Raw genomic sequence first — 7281 nt, forward strand, 5'->3', positions numbered from 1 at the left:
TGACATGAAGTCCCTCTAATGGTGCCCAGATATTTGTATTCGGGTAAATGGCGCTAAATCGAAACCTTTCAACATGGGTGTTGGATTTCAACATAGATGTGTATTGTCACATCTCCTTTCCATAATTTTTATGAATTAGATTGACATGCGCAGCCTTTGTGGTTGTATCACAATCAGTAGGTGTACGGTCGGTTCGTTGATATTTGTAGATGACTCAGTACTACATGATTCATCAGAGCATGATCTCCAACATGTCCTGAAAGGGTTAGCTGTCGAGAACTGTAAGACAAGGGTGAGAATTAGTGTTGTGAAGACTGAAGCATTGATCCTCTCAAAAAGACTTTCCTGTACACTTTGCATGTAAGTGGAATGTCACTGAGATAAGAGGAGAAATTTATGTATCTCGAGACGATATTCACTAGTGATGGGAGGAAAGAGGCTGAATTGCATGCTAGAATTGGAGGTGTTGGCACAGTAATACGTCAGCTTCAGCATTTGATCCCCAGAAGAGAAGAGGTAGGTAAAAAAAAGCCAAACTTGCAATCTTCAATTCAGTTTCTACGCGTATCATCACTTTTGGCGATGAGTGTTGAGTAATGACCGAAAGAGTACGATCTCGAATACAAGGGCCGAAATGGGGTTTCTTTGCAGGGTCTCTGAAATAACATTACTAGATAGGGTGCGTAGCTTGGAGATCTGGAAGTCTCTCCAGGTTCAGCCTCTATTTTTCTGCATTGAGAGATTACAGCCCTGATACTATGGATGTTTTAATTAGAATGTTGCCAAAAGGAAATGCAATATAGGTTCTTCAAGATGAGCCAATTGGCAGAAGACTTAGACCAAGAACAAGATGGTTTGATAATATCTATAGTCTCAGTTGTGCTTGGGAATCCAGAAGGAAAGTGTAATGATGGTTGCTTCTGGTAGGACCCAATGGAAGAGGTACCTGAAGACTCTGCCTTATGCTCCTCTCAGGAAGAGTGAGCAAAGAAATTGTATGTATGTATGTATGTATGTATGTATGTATGTATGTATGTATGTATGTATGTATGTATGTATAGACCCTGCCTCAGTAAAGCTGGACTCATGAGTAATCTACGTAGTCATAAAACGAGACAGATGAGTGACAACCTGGCCACTGGTGGTGGTGTAACACACCATACTAATCATATCTGTCGTGCATGTGGAAGAGAGTGTAATTCGGCCTGAGGACTTAAACGACATGCAAAGGTACATGAAGCCCAGTTACAACTACAGCCGGCTATTACCGGTAAAGGTACTAGCTGCCAATTTTGTACAAGACATTGTAGATCTTTAGCTGGGCTAAAAAGTCACATTCGATCACAGCTCCAGTAACAGTTAAGCTTCGTGCAATGGCCATACTCGATAACGAGGGGGCAGCCATAATGTATGTATGCTTTTCTTTGAGTTTAAGTTCTTCTTGAGAGAGTTCAAGCCAATCGCTAACAAAGAGACAAAACTTTTTGAGTTAATGTGCCCAGTGTTTTTAAATATGTGCGTCGTTGGTTGTTTGCCGTCACTCGAGTTAAGCTGGCCAGCGAAGATACATTTTGTTGGTTCCGTAAATAAAAACTGAAGCAAGCTTGTAAACATTTAACTGAAATATTTATCGCCGGACATAAAGATATGGCGTTGGCAATTTACAATGTACAATATTAATAACAGCCGATTGGGATAGAAAGAAAAAACCGCACCGCTTTCGAACCAGTTTCTTATGAGACATTGTGTTGATGTTCAAATCTGTCCTTCCGAAAACCTGGTGGTGTCTGTGCAATTGTCCAGAACTGCCTGCTTGGTAAAAGTGGAGACACGTTGAATCGTCAGCTGTTTTCAACATTCTACTATGAGTAACGCACCAAAACGGTTTTTGATAGGGGACAAGAATATTTGAGAAAACCATATTACACTACAACTTCACGCTGATTGGTCGATTTAGAGACCGATCACATGAAATTGTGGTAGTTCACTCGTGGTGTCTGATCGAATATCTAGCAGTAAGGTTTCGAATCACTGCTACATGTAGTTGAATTAGTGTGCGCAACCTGAGTGCATCTAGTCATCTAGAGAATCTCAGATGCAGAACCTAAGGAATGTCATACAAATTTTCACTGTGCTGCAAATAGATTGAATTCGCCAGTTTGTTTTTTTTTATTTCTCTTTCTTCAAAAAACCTAACACACACACGATTATTTGATTATTACTTGAAATACCTCCTTTGATCATTAGCTTGCTTTATTAAGATCGACAGAGAGCTAAGCAACAACAGCAAAGTTGATGGATGATTTATATATAAAATTTAAATTATTCTAAATAATTAGCTCGCCTATTAGTAAATTGGTGCTGCTTATGACGATAGAGGTGCTTCCCTTGGAATTTTGTTGCATAAACTCCTCAATTCGGTGCAAGACGTAACAGAAAGAAAGAGAGAGAGAGAGAGGAGAGAGAGAGAGAGAGAGGACAAAAATAAATCAATGAAAACTGGCTTCAAACCGAAAATGCAATACAATGTATTTCAAAATAGCGACCAATATGAAATACATTAGAAACAGACGTACAATGGTTTATAAACATACAAATGTTTATATTCCTTCTTTTATCTTTTACTTGTTCCAGTCATAAAGTTGCGACCATGCTAGGGCACTACCTTGAAGAATTTTAGACGAATGAATCGACCCCAGTACTTATTTTATCAAAGTCTGGTACTTATTCTAACGTTTCTTTTGCCGAACCGCTTCATTATAGAGATGTAAATACACCATCACCGGTTGTCAAGCGATGGTGGGGGACAAACACACACACGAACACACACACGCATACATACGGCAGACTTCTTTCAGTTTTCACTTACCAAATTCACTCAGAAAGCTTTAATCGGCCTGAGGCTTTAGTAGAAGACACTTGCCCAAGGCGCCACAGTGGAAGTGAACACGGTACGATGTGGTTGGTAAGCAAACCTTTTACCACTCAACCACGTCTGCGCCTTCGTATACATACATACGTTCTTGGGGACTGAGAAAGGGTGTCATCACTGTCTTCATATTGGTTCGCTGTTTCTCGTATATATTTACATCAACTCCAAATAGATTTCTCAAGTTTTTCGGTAAGATATTTACCGTAAATCCTCGAGTGTTGTCCGCCCTTGAGTATAACACGCAGGGGATTTTTAGGGCGCTGTACCTCTGAAAAACCTAAACCTTGTGTATAATACGCTCCCCTTCTCTAACTTGAGCCAAGGAGGTCTATATAACATCCTTGGTTTGTAAAAATGTATACGGTAACGTCCTTTATTATTACTGTATATATAACATAATGCAAACGTGTAGCTTTTTTGTGCATTTTGTTTGCAGAAAATAAAGAAATAACAGTAATAACGTCAATGAAAAACAAATATTAAGTAAATTGTCTTTAGATATTTATCATTATCAGTTACAAAAGCAAACGCAAAAACATTTATTCAAATCCTTCAAATTCAACACTTTCAGCATCAAATAACTGTTCCATTTGTTTCTCCGTAAACATGTCAGCATCATTGTAGTGTAAATCTCCGTCATCGTCAGATTCATCGTCAACATTAGAAGATTCACTTTCATTTATTTCTGAATACTTTTATTTTAATAACTGTTGCTTACTGCGAGTTATGGATGATTCTTTTATGACTTCATTGCTTTCAAGCTTAGCTTAAGGTATTTTCGCGCCCGACATCACAAAATGTGTTTGGATAAACATTGCCAGACAGCAAATAGAGACTTGGATATTGCTTAGAAAATATTTTTCATTTTTAACCTCGTATATAGTACGTACTAGGGATTTTGGCCTTTAAATTTTGGGGAAAAAATGCGGATTATACTCGAGGATTTACGGTATTTAAATGCTGTGCATCATTGAAAGCTGTTGCCTTATCTAGTCTTAACCCTTGATGGGAAGCTTCAGACGTTCAGCACTGTGCCGTGTTATCAGTTCGGTGACTGGTACAGCTTGCAATGGTAAAGTCTTATGCAGTAGTACATGTACACACACACACACACACACACACACACACACACACCACACACACACACACACACACACACACACACACACGCACGCATGCATACACACACACGCGCGCGCGCGCACGTATAGACATACACATATAATGATGTGTGCATCCATTCTTGATACTCACTGGTTTGCGTGAACGCATCATCAATGTGATGTCATTGAGTGCTTCAGATTTTTCAACAAACACCTTCACCGGGCAACCCAACCAATATCAATCAATCCTCAACTTGTGTCCAATTAGAGCTTCCACAATTTATGATCCACAACCACATTAAGGCAATCTCTGCGATCTCCATAGCCAACTTAATCGCCTTCTGTCTACTGGCCCTTGTGATGCCCAGCAAGTTGTAGTCTGTGTAGAGGGACAGGCCTGAAAACCTTGAGTATCTCACCTCAATGGGGTCACACTTTGCTTGCCACCCATTGTTTCAGCATAGCTCCACCAGCTCAGTATATTTCATTCACTTTCTCTCATTTGCCTCCTCAGAATGTGTCTCCCAAGGAATTGGACGCTTCTGAGATTAGAATCATATCCGATTTTAGCGATGATGTTAAGGAAACTTCAGGTACTTTCCCAGATCGACTTTCAGCTCCAAGTCTTGTGCTTTTCCTTGTAGGTTCAGGGAAGTGAACCTGGCGGCTGGCGTCATTTTCAAGGTAGCCTTAATAAAAGCGATAGCTATTTATGTTAGTCAGAGGCCTCACCAACGGCTAATCTTGCTGTGAATGGTGTCTTCTTTAACCTTTAGGACGAAATGCTTTGCGGTATTTCGTCTGCCATTACGTTCTGAGTTCAAATTTCGCCGAGGTCGACTTTGCTTTTCGTCCTTTCGGGGTCGATTAAATAAAGCACCAGTTACGCACTGGGGTCGATGTAATCGACTTAACCTCTTTGTCTGTCCTTGTTTCTCCCATCTATGTTTAGCCCCTTGTGGGTAGTAAAGAAATATATACAAGTACGAAAACGAAACGTAAATGAGTAAAGAGAAATAACTCAGACTGGCAAATGACATGTGTCTGAACAACGAAGAGGAATGAGAGGATGTTAATTATATCATATAACATACAAAATGAAATATTGATTTGTGGAAATTATCACCGCTTTCAGGAATTGTAAAAGAATCGCTTGGGGATAATTAGAGCTGGCTCCAAAGGAGCATGGGAAGTAATCTCAAGAATCTAGACCTCTAAATTTGATGTATATATCTTTGCATATAGCTTTATACATACACGCATACGGGTATGTGCATTATCTCCCTTGCATCGAGTCTCAATGACAAGCACCCACGGTGCGCGCCCACACACACACACACACTCACACACATACGCACACACACACATACACACACACACACTCACACACACACACACACACACACACACACACGCACGCACACACAAGAGCACAGTGGGACGAGAAGGAAGGGAAGTTATATAGTGTTTAGCATACTGACATTTTAAGCCTTGTGCGTATACTCTTTTCTCTCTTTTTACTCTTTTACTTGTTTCAGTCATTTGACTGTGGCCATGCTGGAGCACCGCCTTTAGTCGAGCAAATCAACCCCAGGACCTATTCTTTGTAAGCCTAGTACTTATTCTATTGTACTCTTTTGCCGAACCGCTAAGTTACAGGGACGTAAACGCACCAGCATCGGTTGTCAAACGATGTTGGGGGGACAAACACAGACACACAAACGTACACACACAAACACACACACACACACACACACACACATACATATATGTATATACGACGGGCTTCTTTCAGTTTCCGTCTATCAAATCCATTCACAACGCTTTGGTCGGCCCGAGGCTTTAGTAGAAGACACTTACCCAAAGTGCCACGCAGTGGGACTGAACCCGGAACCATGTGGTTCGTAAGCAAGCTACTTACCACACAGCCACTCCAACGCCTATATAGAAAGAATTATTAATATTGATTTCAAATGTTGGCACAAGGCCAGCAATTTCGGGAGAGTGGGTACATCGACCCCATGCTCGACTGGTAATTAAAAATGATCAATATTAATATCACTTCACGAGCTGGCAGAATCATTAGCTCGCCGAGCAAAATGGTTAGCTGCTTACGTTCTGAGTTCAAATTCTGTCGAACTCCGAGAACTTTGCTTTTCATCCTTTCAAGGTCAATAAAATAAGCAATAGTTGAGCACTGAGGTCGCTGTAATCGACTCACGCTCTCCCCTAAATTTTTTTAGGCCTAGTACCTATTATACGAAAGAAAGGAATATTAGTGTAGTTTATTTAATAATATCAATATTACTAAAATATTAGTAAAATAGACGCTACTAATTATTAGTATTAGTACTAAGATAGACAAACTATTACTTAGTGCTTGCATTAACATGAACAGGCTGGTACTTGATATTGTTAGCAATATGGATAAGCCGGCGAACTGGTAGAATCGTTAGCACACTGGACAAAATGCTTAGCGGCATCTCGTCCGTCATCACGTTCTGAGTTCAAATTCCGCCGCGGTCGACTTTCCCTTTCATCATTTCGAGATCAATAAAAGAAATAACAGTTGAACAGTGGGGTCAATACAATCGACTTACTCACTCCCTCAAAATTGCTGGCCTTGGCAACGAGCTGGCAGAATCGGTAGCACGGCGGGCAATATGTTTAGCGGCATTTCGTCCGTGTTTATGTTCTGGGTTCAAATTCCACCATGGTCGACTTTACCTTTTATCTTCTCGGGGTCAGTAAAATAAGTACCAGTTGAACACTGGGGTCGAGACAATTGATTTATTCCCGTCCCCAAACTTGCTGGCCTTGTACCAAATTTGAAACTATCATTAGTAATATGGAGAGAATATTATTAGGTCGTCCCACAAATAATGCGTTTTTTTTCAATTGCATGAACTAAAAGTCGGAGGGGGATGGGATAAACTATTGCATCAACTTGCTATAAAATCAGGTAGTAATTTTACCTTGTCTTTATTCTTAGTGCAAGTTTTAAAGAGTGCAGTTCGATTTTAACCGTTATTTTTTCAGAGCTATAATGAAAGTGACAAAGGAATATATTCGGCATATTTTGCTTTATGAGTTCAATAAAAGCAACAACGCAACGGAAAATGTGAGGGATATTAATGCAGTATATGGGGATCGGGCAATAAGCGTAAGCCAGTGTCAACGGTGAAGACGAGCCTTGTCCTGGAAGATCTGTAGAGCTCGACGAGGAAGTCCTGCAAACCCTGGTGG

Source organism: Octopus sinensis, linkage group LG12, assembly GCF_006345805.1.
Source record: "Octopus sinensis linkage group LG12, ASM634580v1, whole genome shotgun sequence".
In the NCBI taxonomy this organism is placed as follows: domain Eukaryota; kingdom Metazoa; phylum Mollusca; class Cephalopoda; order Octopoda; family Octopodidae; genus Octopus; species Octopus sinensis.